Source organism: Glycine soja, chromosome 8 (assembly GCF_004193775.1).
Source record: "Glycine soja cultivar W05 chromosome 8, ASM419377v2, whole genome shotgun sequence".
NCBI classification, from domain to species: Eukaryota; Viridiplantae; Streptophyta; class Magnoliopsida; order Fabales; family Fabaceae; genus Glycine; species Glycine soja.
Window position 1 is genome coordinate 29,605,259 of NC_041009.1, and position 13,727 is coordinate 29,618,985.

Sequence of the window (13,727 nt, forward strand, 5' to 3'; positions counted from 1 at the left end):
TTTACTTGTTTAATCTGTTCATACACTCAGAGATAATCTGCATGTTCTGAAGCGTGATGTCGTGACATCCTGTACGACATCTGGCATTGGTATCAGAATTTCAATTGGTATCAGAGCAGGCACTCGAAATCACTGAGTGAGATCTAGGGAGATAAATTCTGATGAACATGGAGAAAGAAGGAGGACCAGTGAACAGACCACCAATTCTGGATGGAACCAACTATGAATACTGGAAAGCAAGGATGGTGGCCTTCCTCAAATCGACTGGATAGCAGAACCTGGAAAGTGTCATCAAAGGCTGGGAACATCCCAAGATGCTGGACACAGAAGGAAAGCCCACTGATGAATTGAAGCCAGAAGAAGACTGGACAAAAGAAGAGGACGAATTGGCACTTGGAAACTCCAAAGCTTTGAATGCTCTATTCAATGGAGTTGACAAGAATATCTTCAGACTGATCAACACATGCACAGTGGCCAAGGATGCATGGGAGATCCTGAAAACACTCATGAAGGAACCTCCAAAGTGAAGATGTCCAGATTGCAACTATTGCTACAAAATTCGAAAATCTGAAGATGAAGGAGGAAGAGTTATTCATGACTTCCACATGAACATTCTTGAAATTGCCAATGCTTGCACTGCCTTGGGAGAAGAAGACAGATGAAAAGCTGGTGAGAAAGATCCTCAGATCTTGCCTAAGAGATTTGACATGAAAGTCACTGCAATAGAGGAGGCCCAAGACATTGCAACATGAGAGTAGATGAACTCATTGTTCCCTTCAAACCTTTGAGCTAGGACTCTCGGATAGGGCTGAAAAGAAGAGCAAGAACTGGCTTCGTGTCCAATGATGAAGGAGAAGAAGATGAGTATGACCTGGACACTGATGAAGGTCTGACTAAGCGTTGTGCTCCTTGGAAACAGTTCAACAAAGTGCTGAACAGAATGGACAGGAGGCAGAAACCACATGTCCGGAACATCCTTTCGACATCAGGAAAGGTAGTGAATACCAGAAAAGGTCAGATGAAAAACCCAGCCAAGCAAAGGAGTTCAATGCATGGGTGTGAAGGCTATGGACACATCAAAGCTGAATGTCCCACTCATCTCAAGAAGCAGAGGAAAGGACTCTCTGTATGTCGGTCTGATGATACAGAGAGTGAACAGAAAGTGATTCTGACAGAGATGTGAATGCACTCACTGGGAGATTTGAATCTGCTGAAGATTCAAGTGATACAGATAGTGAAATCACTTTTGATGAGCTTGCTATATCCTATAGAGAACTATGCATCAAAAGTGAGAAGATTCTTCAGCAAGAAGCACAACTAAAGAAGGTCATTGCAAATCTGGAGGCTGAAAAGGAGCACATGAAGAGGAGATCTCTGAGCTTAAAGGAGAAGTTGGTTTTCTGAACTCTAAACTGGAAAACATGACAAATCAATAAAGATGCTGAATAAAGGCTCAGATACGCTTGATGAGTGCTACAGCTTGGAAGAATGTTGGAAACCAGAGAGGACTTGGATTAATCTAAATCTGCTGGCAGAACAACCATGACAGAATTTGTTCCTGCCAAAACAGCACTGGAGCCACGATGTCACAACATCGGTCTCGACATCATGGAACGCAGCAGAAAAGAGAAAGAAGAAAAGAAAGAATGGAGGTGTCACTACTGTGGCAAGTATGGTCACATAAAGCCCTTTTGCTATCATTACATGGCATCCACATCATGGAACTCAAAATAGCAGCAGTGAAAAAAGATGATGTGGGTTCCAAAACACAAGATGTCAGTCTTGTTGTTCATACTTCACTTAGAGCATCAGCTAAGGAAGATTGGTACCTAGATAGCGGCTGTTCCAGACACATGACAGGAGTTAAAGAATTCCTGGTGAACATTGAGCCTGCTCCACTAGCTATGTGACATTTGGAGATGGCTCTAAAGGAAAGATCACTGGAATGGAAAGCTAGTCCATGATGGACTTCCTAGTCTGGACAAAGTACTGCTGGTGAAGGGACTGACTGCAAACTTGATCAGCATCAGTCATTGTGTGATGAAGGATTCAATGTAAACTTCACAAAGTCAGAATGCTTGGTGACAAATGAGAAGAGTGAAGTTCTAATGAAGGGCAGCAGATCAAAGGACAACTGTTACCTATGGACACCTCAAGAAACCGTTACTCCTCCACATGTTATTCTCCAAGAAGATGAAGTCAGAATATGGCATCAAAGATTTGGACATCTGCACTTAAGAGGCATGAAGAAAATCATTGACAAAGGTGCTGTTAGAGGCATTCCCAATCTGAAAATAGAAGAAGGCAGAATCTGTGGTGAATGTCAGATTGGAAAGCAAGTCAAGATGTCCCACCAGAAGCTTCAACATCAGACCACTTCCAGGGTGCTGGAACTACTTCACATGGATTGATGGGGCCTATGCAAGTTGAAAGCCTTGGAGGAAGAGGTATGCCTATGTTGTTGTGGATGATTTCTCCAGATTTACCTGGGTCAATTTTATCAGAGAAAAATCAGACACCTTTGAAGTATTCAAGGAGTTGAGTCTAAGACTTCAAAGAGAAAAAGACTGTGTCATCAAGAGAATCAGGAGTGACTATGGCAGAGAGTTTGAAAACAGCAAGTTTACTGAATTCTGCACATCTGAAGCATCACTCATGAGTTCTCTGCAGCCATTACACCACACAAAATGGCATAGTTGAAAGGAAAAACAGGACTTTGCAAGAGGCTGCTAGGGTCATGCTTCATGCCAAAGAACTGCCCTATAATCTCTGGGCTGAAGCCATGAACACAGCATGCTACATCCACAACAGAGTCACACTCAGAAGAGGGACTCCAACCACACTGTATGAAATCTGGAAAGGGAGGAAGCCAACTGTCAAGCACTTCCACATCTTTGGAAGCCCATGTTACATTTTGGCAGATAGAGAGCAAAGGAGAAAGATGGATCCCAAGAGTGATGCAGGAATATTCCTGGGATACTCTACAAACAGCAGAGCATATAGAGTATTCAACTCCAGAACCAGAACTGTGATGGAATCCATCAATGTGGTTGTTGATGATCTAACTCCAGCAAGAAAGAAGGATGTCGAAGAAGATGTCAGAACATCGGGAGACAATGTAGCAGATACAGCTAAAAGTGCAGAGAATGCAGAAAACTCTGATTCTGCTACAGATGAATCAAACATCAACCAACCCGACAAGGACCCTCCATTAGAATCCAGAAGATGCACCCCAAGGAGCTGATTATAGGAGATCCAAACAGAGGAGTCACTACAAGATCAAGGAGATTGAGATTGTCTCCAACTCATGTTTTGTCTCCAAAATTGAGCCCAAGAATGTGAAAGAGGCACTGGCTGATGAGTTCTGGATCAATGCTATGCAAGAAGAATTGGAGCAATTCAAAAGAATGAAGTCTGGGAGCTAGTTCCGAGACCCGAGGGAACTAATGTGATTGGCACCAAGTGGATCTTCAAGAACAAAACCGATGAAGAAGGTGTTATAACCAGAAACAAGGCCAGACTTGTTGCTCAAGGCTACACTCAGATTGAAGGTGTAGACTTTGATGAAACATTCGCCCCAGTTGCTAGACTTGAGTCCATCAGATTGTTACTTGGTGTAGCTTGCATCCTCAAATTCAAGCTGTACCAAATGGATGTGAAGAGCGCATTTCTGAATGGATACCTGAATGAAGAAGCCTATGTGGAGCAGCCAAAGGGATTTGTAGATCCAGCTCATCCAGATCATGTATACAGGCTCAAGAAGGCTCTCTATGGATTGAAGCAAGCTCCAAGAGCTTGGTATGAAAGGCTAACAGAGTTCCTTACTCAGCAAGGGTATAGGAAGGGAGGAATTGACAAGACTCTCTTTGTCAAACAAGATGCTGAAAACTTGATGATAGCACAGATATATGTTGATGACATTGTGTTTGGAGGGATGTCGAATGAGATGCTTCGACATTTTGTCCAACAGATGCAATCTGAATTTGAGATGAGTCTTGTTGGAGAGCTGACTTATTTTCTGGGACTCCAAGTGAAGCAGATGGAAGACTCCATATTCCTCTCACAAAGCAAGTATGCAAAGAACATTGTCAAGAAGTTTGGGATGGAAAATGCCAGCCATAAAAGAACACCTGCACCTACTCACTTGAAGCTGTCAAAGGATGAAGCTGGCACCAGTGTTGATCAAAGTCTGTACAGAAGCATGATTGGGAGCTTACTATATTTAACAGCTAGCAGACCTGACATCACCTATGCAGTAGGTGTTTGTGCAAGATATCAAGCCAATCCTAAGATAAGTCACTTGAATCAAGTAAAGAGAATTCTGAAATACGTAAATGGCACCAGTGACTATGGGATTATGTACTGTCATTGTTCAGATTCAATGCTGGTTGGGTATTGTGATGCTGATTGGGCTGGAAGTGCAGATGACAGAAAAAGCACTTCTGGTGGATGTTTCTATTTGGGGAACAATCTTATTCATGGTTCAGCAAGAAGCAAAACTGTGTGTCCCTATCTACTGCTGAAGCAGAGTATATTGCAGCAGGAAGCAGCTGTTCACAACTAGTTTGGATGAAGCAGATGCTGAAGGAGTACAATGTCGAACAAGATGTCATGACATTATACTGTGACAACCTGAGTGCTATTAATATTTCTAAAAATCCTGTGCAACACAGCAGAACCAAGCACATTGACATTAGACATCACTATATCAGAGAGCTTGTTGATGATAAAGTTATCACACTGGAGCATGTTGACACTGAGGAACAAATAGCAGATATTTTCACAAAGGCATTGGATGCAAATCAGTTTGAAAAACTGAGGGGCAAGCTGGGCATTTGTCTGCTAGAGGAATTATAGCAGCTACTGCTATCTGAACGTGCTCAAACGTCTCACTTAACATTAATAGCACGTTCACTACTAAGCCAAAACAAATTCGACCGTTGCTTCACACGTCCCTCTACATTCCTCATTCAAACTTATATTTTCGTGGTAATCTCGTTTTCAGCATTCCCCAACAGCTCTCAGAAATTTGCGAAACCATTCCAAACGCTCTGCTTTCCATGGCTACCTCACCAAAAGAAACTTCAGCTCCTGGTTCACCCTTTGTACCATCATCCCCATCATCCACCAAAGCGCCATCAATCCAGGAACAACCTGAATCCATATCCAACCCATACAGATGATTCCTGGTCAAGCCCCTGTTCCTGAAAAACTGGTTCCCAAACGACAACAGGGTGTGAAGATTCTGAAAACCCTAGCCTTGCAACAAGTCCTAGGAAGTAGACACAGAGATGGATAAGAAGATCCGCAGTATTGTGAGTAACATTCTGAAAAATGCCTCTGTTCCTGATGCTGATGAAGATGTTCCAACATCTTCCACCCCAAATGCTTCTGTGCCTGATGTTGAGAAAGATGTTCCAACATCTTCCGCCCCAAATGCCGAAGTCCTCTCTTCCTCCAGCAAAGAGAGATCAACAGAGGAAGATGATCAAGCCGCAGAGGAGACTCCTGCACCACGGGCACCAGAACCTGCTCCAGGTGACCTCATTGACCTAGAAGAGGTAGAATCTGATGAGGAACCCATTGCCAACAAATTGGCATTGCAGAACGATTACAAAGCCGAAAAGGAAAAACCCCCATTAAGAGATCAGGACGAATCAAGACTATGGCACAGAAGAAGAGCACTCCGATCACTCCTACCACATCCAGACGGAGCAAAGTTGCAATCCCTTCCAAGAAGAGGAAAGAAATTTCCTCATCTGACTCTGATGATGATGTCGAACTAGATGTTCCCGACATCAAGAGGACCAAGACATCAGGGAAGAAGGTGCCTGGTAATGTCCCTGATGCACCATTGGACAACATCTCATTCCACTCCATTGGCAATGCTGAAAGGTGGAAATTCGTGTATCAACGCAGACTTGCCTTGGAAAGAGAACTGGGAAGAGCTGCCTTGGATTGCAAGGAGATCATGGACCTCATCACGGCTGCTGGACCGCTGAAGACTGTCACCAAGTTGGGAGATTGCCATGAGAGTCTAGTCAGGGAATTCATTGTCAACATTCCCTCTGACATAACAAACAGAAAGAGTGATGAGTATCAAAGAGTGTTTGTCAGAGGAAAATGTGTTAGATTCTCCCCTGCTGTGATCAACAAATACCTGGGCAGACCAACAGATGGAGTGGTGGACATTACTGTTTCTGAGCATCAAATTGCCAAGGAAATCACTGCCAAACAAATCCAGCATTGGCCAAAGAAAGGGAAGCTGTCTGCAGGGAAGCTAAGTGTGAAATATGCAATCCTGCACAGGATTGGAACTGCAAACTGGGTACCCACCAATCATACTTCCACTGTTGCCACAGGTTTGGGTAAATTTCTGTATGCTGTTGGAACCAAGTCCAAATTTAATTTTGGAAACTATATATTTGATCAAACTGTTAAGCATTCAGAATCCTTTGCTGTCAAATTACCCATTGCCTTCCCAACTGTATTGTGTGGCATTATGTTGAGTCAACATCCCAATATTTTAAACTACACTGACTCTGTGATGAAGAGAGAATCTCCTCTATCCCTGCATTACAAACTGATTGAGGGACACATGTCCCAGACAGTGTCTCGACATCAGGGAAAGCTGCTGCCTCAGGTGCTGTGTCCAAGGATGCTCTGATTGCTGAACTCAAGGACACATGCAAGGTGCTGGAAGCAACCATCAAAGCCACCACAGAGAAGAAGATGGAGCTGGAACGGCTGATCAAAAGGCTCTCAGAAAGTGGCATTGATGATGGAGAAGCAGCTGAGGAAGAAGAAGAAGCAGCTGAGGAAGAAGATGCTGCAGCAGAGGAAGAGGAAGATGCAGCAGAGGATACTGAATCAGATGATGATGATTCTGAAGCCACCCCATGACCATCAGACCTTTATTTTTGCTTTTTACTTTTACTAGCTAAAGGGGCATGTCCCTTTGAACAATTAATTACTATTGGTCTGTAATATTTGCACCTTAAGTTCATGCATTCTACTTTTGTCAAATTCTGTCTAAAAAGGGGGAGTAATAGTATTATATGCATGATTTTGTGTATGCAGTAGTAGTATTATGCATGACTTATGATTTAGAGAAGTAGGATACGATGTATGCATGATTCATGATTTTGAGGGGGAGTTGTATGTATATGATTTGAGGGGGAGACTGCTGCTGCTGATGATGACTGATGTAAGCTACTAGTAGCTGATAGAAGATGCTGCAGTAAGAGCATGGAGACAAGGGAAAGCTGATGTCACATGAGATGTCTTGACATCCTGGAAAAGACTAGTAGCTGATAGAAGATGCTGCAGTAAGAGCATGGAGACAGGGGGAGCAGAAGAAGAAAGCTGATGTCATGTGAGATGTCTTGACATCCTGGAAATGACTTGCAACTTGCAGAATTTCCGCTGTGCTTGATTACTCTGATAATGAAAGTTGCTGATCCCACTTGCATAACTGCTCGTACCTGCTCAGGAAGTGTCTAAGTATGTTTTAGACAAAATTTGCCAAAGGGGGAGATTGTTAGTGCTTAGCTTTACTAAGCTTTAAAAGATTGGCTAAGATTTTGTTAAAACATAAGCACTTAGACAATGAAGGAAAGCTGGAGTTGCTGCACATGATGTCCAACGTTATGTCAAAGAATAAGATCGGGCTGCACAATGCACAAGGCAAGATAAAGTGTCAAATGAAGAATTGAAGCTGCAGGATTCACGATGTCGGATACAATGTCCAGGACATCCTGCCTGAAAATACTGGAATTGCTAAAAGCATTGAAGCTGCAGGATCCACGATGTCGGATACAATGTCCAGGACATCCTGCCCGAAAATACTGGAGTTGCTAAAAGCATTGAAGTTGCAGGATCCACGATGTCGGATACGATGTCCAGGACATCTTGCCCGAAAATACTGGACATATAAATCTGTTATATCTTTAACAGATTATTGTGCAGTTAGCAAGAGATTAGATGATCTATCTTTAGGAACGAATTAAAAGATAATTAAAGTTCGAATTACAAACTAGAAGAGTTCGTTCAGGGATTAAAGATTAAAGATAAAAACTAAAAGATCAAACGTTATCTTTTAGTTCTTTAAGTGCAGATTTTCAGGAAGAATGATAGATCTCATCCAGCACAAGCTGTTGCAGCCCAGACCCACACACTGCTATAAAAACATGGAGGCTGCACGAGTTCTGTACCAAGTCCGGGATTGAAGAGTTGTTTTGTGAGTTTTGGGACTTGAGTGTTTTGTGAGCCACCTTGATGGTACCCTAACATCAAGTGTTGGACCTGAGTGTGTAGAGTTGATCTCTAGTGTGTAGAGTTGATCTCTTTTGTTCAGAGAGCAATCTCTGGAGTGTCCTTGATTTAATTGTAAACACGGGAGAGTGTTTGAGAGGGAGTGAGAGGGGTTCTCATATCTAAGAGTGGCTCTTAGGTAGAGGTCGCACGGGTAGTGGTTAGGTGAGAAGGTTGTAAACAGTGGCTGTTAGACCTTGAACTAACACTATTTTAGTGGATTTCCTCCCTGGCTTGGTAGCCCCCAGATGTAGGTGAGGTTGCACCGAACTGGGTTAACAATTCTCTTGTGTTATTTACTTGTTTAATCTGTTCATACACTCAGAGATAATCTGCATGTTCTGAAGCGTGATGTCGTGACATCCTGTACGACATCTGGCATTGGTATCAGAATTTCAATTGGTATCAGAGCAGGCACTCGAAATCACTGAGTGAGATCTAGGGAGATAAATTCTGATGAACATGGAGAAAGAAGGAGGACCAGTGAACAGACCACCAATTCTGGATGGAACCAACTATGAATACTGGAAAGCAAGGATGGTGGCCTTCCTCAAATCGCTGGATAGCAGAACCTGGAAAGTTGTCATCAAAGGCTGGGAACATCCCAAGATGCTGGACACAGAAGGAAAGCCCACTGATGAATTGAAGCCAGAAGAAGACTGGACAAAAGAAGAGGACGAATTGGCACTTGGAAACTCCAAAGCTTTGAATGCTCTATTCAATGGAGTTGACAAGAATATCTTCAGACTGATCAACACATGCACAGTGGCCAAGGATGCATGGGAGATCCTGAAAACCACTCATGAAGGAACCTCCAAAGTGAAGATGTCCAGATTGCAACTATTGGCTACAAAATTCGAAAATCTGAAGATGAAGGAGGAAGAGTGTATTCATGACTTCCACATGAACATTCTTGAAATTGCCAATGCTTGCACTGCCTTGGGAGAAAGAATGACAGATGAAAAGCTGGTGAGAAAGATCCTCAGATCTTTGCCTAAGAGATTTGACATGAAAGTCACTGCAATAGAGGAGGCCCAAGACATTTGCAACATGAGAGTAGATGAACTCATTGGTTCCCTTCAAACCTTTGAGCTAGGACTCTCGGATAGGGCTGAAAAGAAGAGCAAGAACTTGGCGTTCGTGTCCAATGATGAAGGAGAAGAAGATGAGTATGACCTGGATACTGATGAAGGTCTGACTAATGCTGTTGTGCTCCTTGGAAAACAGTTCAACAAAGTGCTGAACAGAATGGACAGGAGGCAGAAACCACATGTCCGGAACATCCCTTTCGACATCAGGAAAGGTAGTGAATACCAGAAAAGGTCAGATGAAAAACCCAGCCACAGCAAAGGAGTTCAATGCCATGGGTGTGAAGGCTATGGACACATCAAAGCTGAATGTCCCACTCATCTCAAGAAGCAGAGGAAAGGACTCTCTGTATGTCGGTCTGATGATACAGAGAGTGAACAAGAAAGTGATTCTGACAGAGATGTGAATGCACTCACTGGGAGATTTGAATCTGCTGAAGATTCAAGTGATACAGATAGTGAAATCACTTTTGATGAGCTTGCTATATCCTATAGAGAACTATGCATCAAAAGTGAGAAGATTCTTCAGCAAGAAGCACAACTAAAGAAGGTCATTGCAAATCTGGAGGCTGAGAAGGAGGCACATGAAGAGGAGATCTCTGAGCTTAAAGGAGAAGTTGGTTTTCTGAACTCTAAACTGGAAAACATGACAAAATCAATAAAGATGTTGAATAAAGGCTCAGATATGCTTGATGAGGTGCTACAGCTTGGGAAGAATGTTGGAAACCAGAGAGGACTTGGGTTTAATCATAAATCTGCTGGCAGAATAACCATGACAGAATTTGTTCCTGCCAAAAACAGCACTGGAGCCACGATGTCACAACATCGGTCTCGACATCATGGAACGCAGCAGAAAAAGAGTAAAAGAAGTAAAAGAAAGAAGTGGAGGTGTCACTACTGTGGCAAGTATGGTCACATAAAGCCCTTTTGCTATCATCTACATGGCCATCCACATCATGGAACTCAAAGTAGCAGCAGTAGAAAAAAGATGATGTGGGTTCCAAAACACAAGATTGTCAGTCTTGTTGTTCATACTTCACTTAGAGCATCAGCTAAGGAAGATTGGTACCTAGATAGCGGCTGTTCCAGACACATGACAGGAGTTAAAGAATTCCTGGTGAACATTGAGCCCTGCTCCACTAGCTATGTGACATTTGGAGATGGCTCTAAAGGAAAGATCACTGGAATGGGAAAGCTAGCCCATGATGGACTTCCTAGTCTGGACAAAGTACTGCTGGTGAAGGGACTGACTGCAAACTTGATCAGCATCAGTCAGTTGTGTGATGAAGGATTCAATGTAAACTTCACAAAGTCAGAATGCTTGGTGACAAATGAGAAGAGTGAAGTTCTAATAAAGGGCAGCAGATCAAAGGACAACTGTTACCTATGGACACCTCAAGAAACCGGTTACTCCTCCACATGTTTATTCTCCAAAGAAGATGAAGTCAGAATATGGCATCAAAGATTTGGACATCTGCACTTAAGAGGCATGAAGAAAATCATTGACAAAGGTGCTGTTAGAGGCATTCCCAATCTGAAAATAGAAGAAGGCAGAATCTGTGGTGAATGTCAGATTGGAAAGCAAGTCAAGATGTCCCACCAGAAGCTTCAACATCAGACCACTTCCAGGGTGCTGGAACTACTTCACATGGATTTGATGGGGCCTATGCAAGTTGAAAGCCTTGGAGGGAAGAGGTATGCCTATGTTGTTGTGGATGATTTCTCCAGATTTACCTGGGTCAATTTTATCAGAGAGAAATCAAACACCTTTGAAGTATTCAAGGAGTTGAGTCTAAGACTTCAAAGAGAAAAAGACTGTGTCATCAAGAGAATCAGGAGTGACTATGGCAGAGAGTTTGAAAACAGCAAGTTTACTGAATTCTGCACATCTGAAGGCATCACTCATGAGTTCTCTGCAGCCATTACACCACAACAAAATGGCATAGTTGAAAGGAAAAACAGGACTTTGCAAGAGGCTGCTAGGGTCATGCTTCATGCCAAAGAACTGCCCTATAATCTCTGGGCTGAAGCCATGAACACAGCATGCTACATCCACAACAGAGTCACACTCAGAAGAGGGACTCCAACCACACTGTATGAAATCTGGAAAGGGAGGAAGCCAACTGTCAAGCACTTCCACATCTTTGGAAGCCCATGTTACATTTTGGCAGATAGAGAGCAAAGGAGAAAGATGGATCCCAAGAGTGATGCAGGAATATTCCTGGGATACTCTACAAACAGCAGAGCATATAGAGTATTCAACTCCAGAACCAGAACTGTGATGGAATCCATCAATGTGGTTGTTGATGATCTAACTCCAGCAAGAAAGAAGGATGTCGAAGAAGATGTCAGAACATCGGGAGACAATGTAGCAGATACAGCTAAAAGTGCAGAGAATGCAGAAAACTCTGATTCTGCTACAGATGAATCAAACATCAACCAACCCGACAAGGGACCCTCCATTAGAATCCAGAAGATGCACCCCAAGGAGCTGATTATAGGAGATCCAAACAGAGGAGTCACTACAAGATCAAGGGAGATTGAGATTGTCTCCAACTCATGTTTTGTCTCCAAAATTGAGCCCAAGAATGTGAAAGAGGCACTGGCTGATGAGTTCTGGATCAATGCTATGCAAGAAGAATTGGAGCAATTCAAAAGGAATGAAGTCTGGGAGCTAGTTCCGAGACCCGAGGGAACTAATGTGATTGGCACCAAGTGGATCTTCAAGAACAAAACCGATGAAGAAGGTGTTATAACCAGAAACAAGGCCAGACTTGTTGCTCAAGGCTACACTCAGATTGAAGGTGTAGACTTTGATGAAACATTCGCCCCAGTTGCTAGACTTGAGTCCATCAGATTGTTACTTGGTGTAGCTTGCATCCTCAAATTCAAGCTGTACCAAATGGATGTGAAGAGCGCATTTCTGAATGGATACCTGAATGAAGAAGCCTATGTGGAGCAGCCAAAGGGATTTGTAGATCCAGCTCATCCAGATCATGTATACAGGCTCAAGAAGGCTCTCTATGGATTGAAGCAAGCTCCAAGAGCTTGGTATGAAAGGCTAACAGAGTTCCTTACTCAGCAAGGGTATAGGAAGGGAGGAATTGACAAGACTCTCTTTGTCAAACAAGATGCTGAAAACTTGATGATAGCACAGATATATGTTGATGACATTGTGTTTGGAGGGATGTCGAATGAGATGCTTCGACATTTTGTCCAACAGATGCAATCTGAATTTGAGATGAGTCTTGTTGGAGAGCTGACTTATTTTCTGGGACTCCAAGTGAAGCAGATGGAAGACTCCATATTCCTCTCACAAAGCAAGTATGCAAAGAACATTGTCAAGAAGTTTGGGATGGAAAATGCCAGCCATAAAAGAACACCTGCACCTACTCACTTGAAGCTGTCAAAGGATGAAGCTGGCACCAGTGTTGATCAAAGTCTGTACAGAAGCATGATTGGGAGCTTACTATATTTAACAGCTAGCAGACCTGACATCACCTATGCAGTAGGTGTTTGTGCAAGATATCAAGCCAATCCTAAGATAAGTCACTTGAATCAAGTAAAGAGAATTCTGAAATACGTAAATGGCACCAGTGACTATGGGATTATGTACTGTCATTGTTCAGATTCAATGCTGGTTGGGTATTGTGATGCTGATTGGGCTGGAAGTGCAGATGACAGAAAAAGCACTTCTGGTGGATGTTTCTATTTGGGGAACAATCTTATTTCATGGTTCAGCAAGAAGCAAAACTGTGTGTCCCTATCTACTGCTGAAGCAGAGTATATTGCAGCAGGAAGCAGCTGTTCACAACTAGTTTGGATGAAGCAGATGCTGAAGGAGTACAATGTCGAACAAGATGTCATGACATTATACTGTGACAACCTGAGTGCTATTAATATTTCTAAAAATCCTGTGCAACACAGCAGAACCAAGCACATTGACATTAGACATCACTATATCAGAGAGCTTGTTGATGATAAAGTTATCACACTGGAGCATGTTGACACTGAGGAACAAATAGCAGATATTTTCACAAAGGCATTGGATGCAAATCAGTTTGAAAAACTGAGGGGCAAGCTGGGCATTTGTCTGCTAGAGGAATTATAGCAGCTACTGCTATCTGAACGTGCTCAAACGTCTCACTTAACATTAATAGCACGTTCACTACTAAGCCAAAACAAATTCGACCGTTGCTTCACACGTCCCTCTACATTCCTCATTCAAACTTATATTTTCGTGGTAATCTCGTTTTCAGCATTCCCCAACAGCTCTCAGAAATTTGCGAAACCATTCCAAACGCTCTGCTTTTCCATGGCTACCTC